Source organism: Cavia porcellus, unplaced genomic scaffold (genome assembly GCF_034190915.1).
Source record: "Cavia porcellus strain 051 isolate PalLab524CR breed Dunkin Hartley unplaced genomic scaffold, mCavPor4.1 scaffold_5, whole genome shotgun sequence".
In the NCBI taxonomy this organism is placed as follows: domain Eukaryota; kingdom Metazoa; phylum Chordata; class Mammalia; order Rodentia; family Caviidae; genus Cavia; species Cavia porcellus.
Genome location: NW_026947488.1, coordinates 34,149,006 through 34,161,219, shown reverse-complemented (window position 1 = coordinate 34,161,219; position 12,214 = coordinate 34,149,006). Strand labels below are relative to the sequence as shown.

The 12,214-nt window shown below is 50.8% G+C and overlaps 1 long non-coding RNA gene across 1 annotated transcript; it reads left to right on the top strand.

The window, feature by feature from the left end:
- Positions 1-5,066: 5,066 nt before the first annotated feature.
- On the top strand, positions 5,067-11,263 carry LOC134476035 (uncharacterized). Its single transcript, XR_010047463.1, has 3 exons — positions 5,067-5,197; positions 9,526-9,615; positions 10,304-11,263. It is a non-coding gene; the product is annotated as an uncharacterized LOC134476035 (long non-coding RNA).
- The last annotated feature ends 951 nt before the right edge of the window (positions 11,264-12,214 follow it).

The following is a 12,214-nucleotide window of genomic DNA, read 5'->3' as shown; positions in this document are numbered from 1 at the left end:
TTTCACAGAAAGCAACTTGGTCAAGCAGTGGCTGTAATGAATCTAAACAGCTGACATTGATGGAAGAACTAAGAGGTGTTATGTAGGGTTCCAAGGAATTTCCCGAAGAGACTGAACTGACCTTGATAGATAACCAAAAAACTAATTGTTTTTAAAACAGGTCTCACCTTAATTTGGTCTTGAACATCCTGCAGAAAATATATAACTTCTAGAGGTATATAAAACAATGCTAAAGTAATATGCTATAAAAGAAATTCAAATCAGTAACACCTTGTGACAGTTGCCAACTACACTGGTAGTGGACTACTGTTATGGATTAATGGATTGCACAGGGTTTCAATTCCAGAATGTAAGGACGGACTTAAAATCTTTGAATTGCATTTCAAGTAAAAGATCTTCAGAGTTCTTCAAACACAACTCCTCCAGCTTTAACTGACCACCTGTCTATGCTACAATAAAACACAAAGAAGAATGTGTGGGAAGTTGGAAATAGATCACATGTGTGGGGCTAAAGCAAGACCAGCCCTGAAAACACAGAGAGCTCAAACCCAGCCACGTAAACAAGCTGTTCCAGCACCAAGAAGGCAAGGGGCCCAGGCCAGCCAGGCAAACAGGTTGCTAGGAAGTGGGGTTGGAATGGGCATCTTCCTCTGGAGCATATAAATAAATGTGCTACAGTGGTTGAGTAGTTCCTTCTATCCCATCAGGAAAGTGAGGGCTCCAGCTTTGTCTCTTCTTTGTCATCCTCTCACTGTCCTTCTCCCCAGGAACATTTAGAGCTGCCGCCAGTCACTACTCGTCCATTCCCAGGCCAAGCTCTCTGGAACTCTGTGTCTGTTCAGAGCCATGAAACCCCACCTCTCAGGGGATGTGGGACCTGCACAAAGCAACTAGGCAGCATTTTTCTAGAGAGGGTGCCTTTTCCAAATCTTCCTGGGCACTCTTCACTGGCAAGCCGAGAGCTATCAGTAAGGGGAAGTACCACATCTGTTTGGTGGAGGCTCAGGGACACCATGGCAGCAGCATGAATCCCAAACCCACAGACCCCACGGCATGGGTTGGCACAGTAGATGCACCAGGTGGAGATGACAGGCAGGATGGGGTTCTGGGGGTTGGTTAGGTCAATGCAGCCAACATCTCCCGCCCTGGCCCCATTCATGGTTCACCACCAACTGTTGCCTGTGCTGGACACCAGGGACACAAAAGGACGACACCTGGTGACCCTGGAGAGGCACCACTGCTCTATCCCTGGAGTGTGGCATCCCTCTTGGGAGGCACAGACAGGTTCAGCTCGGATGCAATGCACTCATGGGGACAGGAAGGAGGACAGGAAAGACTCGGGTGACATGAGGATCTGGCGCAGGGAATGGCAGACACGCTGCTGCTCCTGTTTCGTTTGTGTCCACAGCTGTGCTGAGCAGTGGTGGACCTACCAGCCCGAGGACTAGGAACATGAATTAAAATTAAACCGAAGGCCCCATTCCTTAGTTGTAGGGGTGGCACAGGGCATGCAGCTCCCTTGGGGGAGTGGGGCGGGACTCACCATGCTCACTTTGTTCAGATGGGAAGGTGGATAGGAGAGAGGAGTGGACAGCCAGGGCGGGATGGATGTTGGCACCATGTGGGGAGAATCTTCTGAGCAGAGCTGCCTCTGTGCTGGAGGACCTTGGCTCTGGCTGGGGTTATCGAGCCCAACTGCCTTGATCTTGATGCCCCAGGATTGCGTGTACCCAAAGGGTTTCCTGTCAAATGCTGATTCTGTTCCAAGTTTGCAGCCTCAGGTTTTCCCCACACTGTCATCTTCATAGCTTCGATAATTCCACAAATAATGCCATTGCCTTTTTAAAACCAAGGAAGCAGACTTCCAGGAAGTTGTTCCTGTTATAGTGAGTAGCACAGTGGCTTTGTAGGTCCTGGCTGGCTTGAGCCCGAGGCTGGTGAGATGGCACATTTGACCCCGTCCCCCCAGGGCTGGGAACAGAATCTGGGGTGTCACAATGCTAGGCCGGCACCCACTGCTGAGCTGCGCTCCAGCCCTCAGAACCAGTGGGTGCACAATAGAGTAGTCGATAGAACAAATCCAATCAAGCATGTTAGTTTCTAGAAAACCATTTTCTCACATGGTTTGTAGTTCTTAGAGTGAAAATAACTTAGGCATAGAAGAAAGCCATATAAAGGACAAATTCATAGCTCTTGGTAAGATCCTTGTCTTAAAAGCCCAACATCATATATTATTGTTTACTCAACAAAAAACAAACTGTATTTAAAAATGCAATATGTGCACCGAGATAACTCTGCACCTGCGTCAAGTCTGAGTTTACCGTTGCTGGGGAACAGCTGCCCCCAACACAGGGCCTGAAACCCTGTGCTCCTCCATGCTCAGGACTGGGGTGGGTGTGGCTGGCGCTAGTCCTGTGGGTGCCCACCCCTGGGTGTAGCCTGAGCTCAGCTTTCCTGCAAACTCCAAGCCGCCTCAATCCCTGGACGTGCCCCTGCTCCTGCCCTCTAGAGGATCACAGTCCCTTGCTACATGCTCTCTCCTCTGAGCCCCATGTTGTGGAAGATGTCATCCTGCACTGGTCAAAGCCGGCCTGAGCCATGGACAGGGACAGAGACACCCCCTCCTGCGAAGGAACCACATGGATGGCCTTGTTTTAAAATCCCCTGTAACTTGCAAGCACACTCTTAACTTCAGGGAACAGGACAGAACACAGTCACTTCCAGGGGTTAGCGATCCCAAATGCTGTCTTGAAATGGTAGGTTGATTTCCCAGCTCTGTGGCTTAGAAAGCTCGCAGCTGCCGACCTTGGTGCTCTTGGCTCTCCATGCATCCTGCTTTTGTACTGTGATCCTAAACACTTGGCAGTGATGTTCAACAAATGGAAGCCAACAGTTGTGGGCTGAGAGAAGATCCAGACTGCAAGTTTCAGGAGGGTTGATGGTTGAAAGATAAAAGAAATGAAAACTTGTTCAAACAAGATTCCAAATGTCCATCACTAGATGAGTGGATTAAGAAATGTACAGACAAGCGATGGAATATTACACAGCCCTAAAAGGAGAGTCTACTTGCTACAACACAGGTGAGCCTTAAGGACACTAGGCTAAGTGTCACAAAAGGGCACATGGGAGGCCCTGTGGGAGCTGAGTTCAGGGAAGCAGGACATCAAATGAATGGTGGTTTCCAGGCTCTAGCAGACGTGCACGTGGGGAGTTTTGCAAGCGGGAGGAGTTGATAACAATGTGGATGCACCTGTTGCTCTGAATTGCTCACTTAGGAGCAGTTAAGTCTGTACATTGCATAGTGCATTATTTAAACAACAATTCAAGATAAACCGCCGTTTATAGCTCCACCGAGGAAAAGCAGTGTAGTCTGGTTTAGTGTGTCCTCAGAGACTACACTTGGCACTGTGGTCACTTCTGTGCCCTTAGCTTGGGAAGCTCAGTCCCAGGAAGGAGGGGCCAGGAACGTGCTGAAGGTGACAAGTGAGTCACATGTTGGGAGGACAGGGCTGTCACTTTGGGAAGCCAAGGTCTAGAGCGGCTCTGGGCAAGCAGCTGTGTGTGGGCCTGAGGATTCCGGCTATGCTAGGGCATACAGGGCCGGGAAAGGGTGGCACTTGTCTGGCAGAACAGGTAGGCTGGGCTGTCTCCCAAGAGGGCTGAGGACACCAGCACTGTGACACAGCAGCTCTTCAGGGCTGGAGGCTTTGTGCTGTCTCTCCCTCCAAACCCAGCTTGCACCACTGCACTGGAGGACACTTAGTGGCTTCCTAGGCAAGAGAAAGAACTAAAAGCACAGCTGGGCGTGGTGACGCACACCTGTGATCCCAGCACGGGGGAGGCTGAGGCAGGAGCATTACATTGAGTTTAAGGCAACCCAGGCTACATAGTGAGTTCACGGTTAATCGGAAATCCATAGAAAGGCTGTATCTCAAAACAAATGAGCAAACAACAAAAAGAAAGAACTAAAAACACACAGCTTTGGGGCTGGGGATTTAGCTCAGCGGCATAAGTGCCTGCCTTGCAAGCAGGCAGTTGTGAGTTCGATTGCTGGTACTGATAAAAAGGAAAAAGATAAAAAACAAACAAACAACCCCCCCCCCAAAAAAAAAAAAAAAAAACCAAACCACAGCTTCCAAGCCTGTGATGACACATTTAAGTAGCAGGTGCTACCAACAGGGCTCTTCTCTGTTTTCCTCATCTTCACGAGGGGAGGGGGCGTTGCAGCTCCTTATCCCCAGAGCTGGGCATAACTGATTTAGAGGACTTCTCAGCAGGACCCCAGGCAGGGCCACGCCTCCCCAGGGCCCGCCTTATCTCAGTTCCTGCTGGGCCTCAGGGCCAGCTGCTCTGGCCTCCAGCTGGGCTATGGGGCCCTGGGCTATGGCTGATTCCTGTGTCCCTGCCGTAGCAATTCCGTACCAATTCTGCAGCCTCAATTTCTGAGGCTGTCCGAGGCCACTGCAATTTCAGGATTGACAGTGATTCTGCCGAGACTGAAGAGGAAAACATGTTTAGGGAAACGGGAATTTCTCTCCACCTTTCTTTTGACATCCAGCAGTCGATGATGGATGTTTCAAATTACTCTTGATAAGAAGCTATCAGGAGGAATTATTTTGTTTCACAGATACCTGGCAGGTCAAAAACATACTCAAATTGAACAAATATTCTCAAATTAAGCACACAGAATAGCCAGGCTCAGGAACTGGCGCTGCAGAAGGGAGGTGTGTGTGTGGGGGGCAGATGCACAGGAAGGCAGGGCAGTGCCAGCAGGACCGCCTGCGACATTGGAGGATCCAGGTGGCGGAAGAGCTGACAGAGGACATACCGAGGGCCGCGGAGGCCCAGGTCCTCTGGAAGCTGGAGTGATGTGGCTTGGGTCCTGACTGTCCCCCAGAAGCCCATGTGTGAAAGGCTCAGGCCCAGCTGGGTGCTGTTGGGAGCCGAAGTCTGTTACAGATTAAAAACTGGTGGTCAACTTGACGCCAGCTGAATTAAATCAGCATGGTGCTGAGTGTAGCTGTTCCACCTGAGGAAAGTTGCCAGCATAAATAGAGATGTGGCGAGGACAAGCAAGGTGCTGTAGATTTCTCTGTGTTGCTGTTTGAGCCGTTGGTTCTCCTGGAGGAGCTCGTCATGACTAGCTTCCCCAGTGTGAGAATGACCGTTGTCACTGGAGGAGCTTGGGATCTTGTTGGTGAGAGTGGCTGTGGTTCACTTTGGGGGCGCTCTGGTCCTTACATCGAGCATTCCTTCCTGGCTCCAGAGGGAAGACGTGTGCCATTTAATCTCCATTGTCATGCTGGCTTTCTGGGATGTACTCAACTGTTGGTATTGTCAGAGGAGCTCAGGACCTCCGTGCCGCTGAAGATGGCTGTGGGACTTTTCAGGATAGCCCTGGTCTTTATTATGAGCGTGACTTCTCAGCTCCAGTGTAGAATCCTCAACCGACCAACACAGCTCCTTCACCCTGCTGGCATAGACTTTCTAGCTTCCACCGCTGAACTTCGGGCCTTCCCAGTGCAGATCCATAAAACAGACTGTTGTGAATCCTTGTCATAGGTTCTGGATCTCCAGCTGGCCTCATGGGAGGCATTGTCATGGGCTCTAGGTTTTCATCTAGACTCATGCAGGATATTTTTGTGGGTTGAATATTCTGAGTCTTTAGTGTTGTGGACAGATGTCCTGCACTTTCTGTGTTTAAGGGTGGGTGACCATCTTAAAACAATATTATAAATTCTGTGTCCTGATTCTAATTGTTCTCCTTACAACCTCTGACTACAGCAAAGCCTTAAGAAGGGCCTGGGAAGGTTCGAGTCACAGGGGCTGTGCCCTTGATTGAAGGGCAGTGGGGGGCCTGGCCTCCTCTTTTCAGCCTTGGCTGACATGCATGCATCCATTGATTGTAACATATTGCAATGTTCACGGGACAGGGATTTATAACGTGCTCAGTGTGTTTTAGTATTATGCTATGCAACCCTGGTGTTTTTGCACACAGCTCCTACAGACAGCAGAACTGAGGCAAAGAGGAAGTGCCACATCTCTGTGCCCACTTAGTGGCCAGTCAGCCCCGGGAGCTCACAGGCAGAACCCAGGATGAAGTCAAGGGTGGGCCAGGGAGGGCAGGAGAGCCATGTTAGTCTCCTTGCCAGGGGCTGCTGGGCTGGGGCTGGGGCTGGGGCTGGGGCTGGGGCTGGGGCTGGGGCTGGGCCCACCCTGAAGGACAAGATGGGGCTTGAAATTCAGAGCCACCATAAATCCTGGGGAAATACCTATTAGTGGAAGTCACACCTATGTACTCTTTTCTTTTTTTAATAGTCCTTGTGGTGCTGGGGATGGAAGCCATGGTCTCAAACATTAGGCATGTGCTCACCCTGAGCTGTATCCCCCAGCCCTCAGACACAGCTCTGTGGTTAGATACCCCTGACCCTCACCGAGTGTTGAGTACAGTAACCTCAAGTAGAGCCACAGTGCTGTATGACCATCGCCACCATCATCACCATTGGTTTCTCATCTCCCCAAATGGGACTCTATACCCATGAAACACTTCCTGTTTCCTGCCCATGGGCACAGTCCCTGGGAGATGCTGTTTTGCTTTCTGACTCTGTGAGTTCAGTGACTCTAGGTCCGTTGTGTAAGTGGAGTTGATGTCTGTTGTGTTGTGGTGGGCTGATCTCAGCACAGTGTCCTCAAGGTTTGTCCATATTGCAAGCTGGGTCAGAGTTTCCTTCCTGTTCAAGGCTGAGTAATATTCCTGTTTACTTCTATATAGTGACTATATGGTCTCATTAGACCTGCAAGTCCAGGTGCCTGGATTGTCCTGGGGACCCACCAAAGCCCTGAGAGGACTGAGCCACTTGACCATCCACCCAGCAGCACAGTGCCCTCTGGGCTTCATCTGTTCTGCATTGGTGTGTGGGGGCTGAGAAGTGTCCTCGTGCTTCCTGTCTGAGCCTCAAAAAAGAGGCTTCTGTGTGTGTGATGAGGTTTTACATGTAGTGAGCTCGATCCTGTTGGGGTTGAGATCTAAACTGTGCCTGAAAGCTCATCCCCACAGGCAGGGCTTTGGGAAGGCACTGGATCATGGGCGCCGTGCCCCTCTCTGGCTCAGCTCCAGGGAAGTCATGGCTGCATGTGCTGGGAGCTAGGGCCTGGTCTGAAGAGTGGTCACAGCGGGGCACTAGAAGGGTGGATTCTTGCTCCCAGCTTCTCTCTCCGTTTCCTGCCTGTTATGGGATGAGCAGCTTTCTAGAACCTTCTATCATGGTGCTTCTGCCTTGAAGCTGACCATGGACTGAAGCCTCTGCAACATGAGCCAAAGAAAATCCCTCTTTCAGGGGTCAGGTGTTGTGTCCTGGAGACAGGAAGTGACAAATGCACCCCTTATTTGAGTGATGGTAGAGAGGTTTGTAAATATGGTCAACGAGAGTCACCATCAAAGAAGTATCTGTTATCAGGTGGGCACTTCCCCTTTACCAAAGGCAAAAGGCCAGGGAAACAGCTTAGCAGTAAATATTGCTTGCTGGCTTGTGTGGGGTTCTGGCTCCAGGACATGTTTCTATACTTTTAAAAAACGTTGACATCCATTTCTCTGGAAAAGCAGGCCTTTGCAATGGAATGGCCATTCTGATGGTCCTGCAAAGAAATATAGGGAAGGGTATTTCTCTCCCCTCCTCCCTCTCCTTTTTTCTCCCCCTCCTCTTCCCTCTCCTCTGTGAGGCTGAAATCTTTCATTCAGCAGGCTCTCACCTTGGGTGTGAACGTGGGCTTAAACACTCAGGTGCTGTCAGTTAATGTATGGGAAACCCATCCAGCCAAGGGGAGTAAGCACCATGGAACCAGGTGTCATGGAGGGCCCATAAAAGGGTTCAAGAAGGAGATCTCCACGTCTTGGACTCCTGGGAGAGTTCCCTTGAACTGGTGCATGTTGTCAAAGCCCGACATTCTTCTCCGAAGGACAGCGGAGATCATTGTAATCATAATGGAGACCAGCTCCGCGTGCAAGCCTTGAAAGGAACCAGCAGGGCGCAGGGTGTGGGCCCGCCTGGCCCCTCTCCTCCTGCGACAGCCACCACCAAAAGTGAAGCGAGCCTCCTGGGGGCGCGGGTGTCACGCGTGTCAACATTTCCATTACGCCTAAAAGCAGAAAATGGAACAAATAAAGCAGGTTGAATTTTCCTGCACTATAATGTATGCCAGAATGTCACAAGCGCTCATTGTCCACGGTGAATGCGGAAATAGGGGCAATTCAGGCCGAACAATGAGCGCGGCGACGATGCTATAAAAGCGTCCCTCTCCAGTGAGGTTCGTCTGGGCGGTTTCACCCTGGCCCCCTCCCCAAGGCTGTTCCTTGAATTGTGACCTTTAAAGTTGAAGCCCATGTGGAAGGGAGGCTTCTTTCCCTCACCACCTTCTGTTTCTAAAATGTAAGAAATGCAGTGAAATGAAGCTACGTGGCATGTGTTCCCTGCCCCTTCTCCCTGGTAAACACTGCTGTGATTTGGGTGTAAATGTCCTCACGATTTCTGCAAAAGGGACTGGGTTCAGGCACTTGGCTCCAGGTGGTGTTAGGTGTCTTTTCTTCACAGGAGGGCTTGTCCCGGGTGCTGGCGCTGGTGCATCCCAGGCTGGTACAAATCCATGTCACCGCTGGGCCCCGGGGCAGGTGAGGGTGCGGTGGTCTTTCCTGCTGTTTAGTGGAAAGCCTTTTGGGACTTAGGTTTTCTGGACTCAGAAAGGCCTTTGACCTTGAGCTGAGGGTATGAACTAGCTTGCTGAAAAGGTGCTGAGGCGAGCAGTATGGTGAGGACCCAGAAGGGCAAGGGACAGGACTGAGGTCCATCTTGGGAATGGGATTGCTGGCCACAGGACATGTGGACTTGGTTTTTCCAACACAGCACCCACTTGTTTTCCAAAGTGGTTCCACCGATTTGGACCCTCCTGGCAGCATTCAGCCATTCTCAGGAAACTACACTCTCACCCTCATTCTCTAGACAGCAGCCTTCATTGCGCTGCTCTGGGGAGTCAGCTGCATTTTCATCCACCAATTAGAAGTTAAAGCCTTTTGTGGTGCTGGAGGTTGACATGAGAGTCCCAGGCATGCCAAACAAGTGCTACCTCTGAGCTCCACCCCAGGCCTTCGAAGCAGGAATGCAGGTCTTCTGCAAACAGGAAGGAGACAGAGAGCAGGAGGGCGGGAAAACAAATCAAGAAAAACTAAACTGTGCTGTGGACACATGCCAGCTCTGCGATGGTAGTAATCATTATGTCCTGCAAACGTGGACTAATAAAAAGAAAAACAGTTTTATGGACAGTGTCTTGTTAACTTGCCCTCAAATTTGTGATCTTCCTGGCCCAGCCTCCTGAGCTGCTGGCATTTTATATTTTGTAACTATGCACCTTTTATGTTTTAGACTTAGCCAGCTAGCACTATTTTTGTGGAAAACTGTCCTCACTGAGGCCGGATGTCTTACGGTTTCTCTGAAAAGTGTTTACGCCTGTGCTCATTTTCTCTGCTCTGTCTAGGATTAAATGCCAGTGGAGTGTGAGATCTCTTTCTGCATATGGATGAACTGCTCTGCACCCTCACGGGACCTGCTGGAGGACATGCGTCAGGTGTGGTGAGGTTCTGGGCTTTTGGGCTCCTTGTTCTGTCCTGCTGGCCCCTTTGCCTATCCTTGAGCTGATGTCCCATTCTATGACTAATTTTGAGACAGTTCTTGGGGTTCATATTTTTATTGCCAGTACTGAGAACTGGACTCTAGGGCTTCCATACTGAGTTATAGCCCTCACTGTTTACTGTGAGATAGAGTCTTGCTAAGTTGTTCGGGGCTGGCCTTGAATTTTAGTCCTCCTGCCTCAGCCTCCCAGAGTGTTAGGATTACAGGCATGTGCCACTAATGCATTTCTTATTGTTTTTAACAGCCTCATAGTATTCTGTGGTGTGTGTATCAGGTTTTCCTTATCCAGTATTCCATTTATGTGTCCTAAGGTTGACTCTATACCTGTGAACACTGGAATCTTAAAAAAGCAGATCTCCTAGAAATTGAGTATAGAATAAAATCCAGCAGGACTGGGAAGAGGCATGACGCAGACAGGGAGGGGTGGGTTGGGGTGGGAAGCGAAGGTTGGACAGAGGGTGAGTCCCGAGTCCTTTTGTACTTGGGGTGCCTCAGTGAGAAAGAATGCACTGTAATGTCTTAAGCAGCTCCATAGGCAAATGGGACCTGACATTCTCCCCACCAAGCAATGATAAGCATTCGACATGACAAACGTGCTCATTGCTGGTTTGACCCTTACACAGCGTGGACAGCAAACACGTCATGGTGTGCCCTGCGGATGTACACAGCTATCACATGCCCATCAGAAAGAAGATGAAAGCTGGGGAAAGCAAGTTCCTGAGCTGTGAGATTGGGGCTCACTGTCCTGAAGGCAAAGCCCTGGTCCCTGAACCTGGGGGTTTCGCTCAGCTATGCGCCAATTCAGGTTCCAGTCCCCCATTACAGTTGTGCTAGCCACAGCGGCAGCTGGACCAGTCACCTCCATGCTGCATGGCCTCGAGGGATGGTGACTCACATTCAAAATGTAAAATGGTGCCATGGAAGTCCAGCTGTGAGGGACTTTACTGAGTTTACAATGTGCAAAATTGAGTTTGAATCAGAAATGCCAGATCGGAAGGACAGCTTTCAATTTGAAGTTTGGCCTTGAGTTTTAAGTGTGTGTTTAGAACTGGAGAGGGAAGCCAAAAAACCCTGGCTGGCCGGAGTCCTGTGGTGGGATGAGCGGTGCTCGGGGATTCTGTATGTGGTGCTGGCCCTTGGGAAGTGTTCTGTCTGTTCCTCTAGGTTGTGCCCCTCCTGTGTCCCAGGGAAAAGTGAGGCTGGGAACATTGTTCATGCCAGAGCCCTGCTTCTCCCTAGGGGCCCCCGTCCTCTGGTTCAGGCTTAATGGGAGCCTCTGCGGGGTGGAGGGCCTGTGTAGCACCCCTGGGTGCCCGTCCCCAGGCTGAGGACGGTGTTTGCTGTGCACTGTTTTGCTCTGGTGAAGTCAGGGGGAAGTAAGTTATATACACAATGATCCAGGAAAAATGCCCGAGTGTGTGACAGGAGGGCAGAGTCCACAGGACGCCCCGGGAAACACGCTCGGCTGGAAACCAGGCTGCACTGCAGGTCTCGGCCCTGGGAAGACTCCATCTGAGTGGAGCCCCTGACTCTCTTTCGGCTCTTGGTTCCCTTGTGGACAGGTCATAGAGCTGCCTGCCACGCACTCCCTGCCTTCAAGTGGCCAGAGCTAACACCAGAACTAGTCCTCAACCACGACACGGCCCAGCCTCCAGCCCTCCATGTCCCTCACTGCCCCCTGGGACTTTGCAGGGCTGACGGCCCCACTCACACTCGGACCCGCTCTCCACCCACCTGTTACTCATGTGTCCTGGTCCCTGGTCTGCCTGCAAGTATCCCAGTCTGTTCACTCAGTGATGAGTGTCTGGCACATGGCAGTTGCTTAATAAATGCTCATACCAGACCAAGAAACAACTGTGTGAGCTATTAACTTTGTCCCTGGCTCTATGTGGCTAAAATCCACCCTGAGTAAGTGTCTTAGTCACTTTCTCAGAGCTAGGACACCATACCTGACACCCACTACTTGGAGGAGGAGAGGTTTAGTTTGGCTCAGGGTTTAGAAGCTTCAGTCTGTGCATGGTCAGCAGCACTGCAGAGGGGTCTGGTGAAGGAGAACTGCCTGTATCATGGTGGTGAGGAACCAGAGAGTGGAAGGAGGAGCCCTGGAAGGAAAGAACAACTTCCAGGTCACGCCCCAGTGATCCCCTCTTCTGGCCAAGCCCTATCTCCCACTAGCCAATATTCCTCACAAATCCTGCCTCTGACCACCTGAGGCTTTGGGGGAGCATCCAGATACAAACCGTACCAGTAAAGATTGCATTTCTTATTAAATTCTAACCTAGGAAAGCCCTGGCCCCTGCTGGGGTGGCAGAGATGGCCCCGGGGTCCTTCGCTTTGGGCAATAGGAAGCCTGGGGAGTGGTTTTGGGTTTTTGCCTTGAATCTGAGCTGTGTGATTGAAGATGGTTTCTCTGTCCCCTCAATCTATGACTCCAGCACTGCTCCTGGGGATGGTAGCTCTTCAAGGTGATTTGTGGGTGTTTGTTATGGTTTGGACCTAAAATGTGCCTGGAGCCTGGTATGTTTGGAAGATGA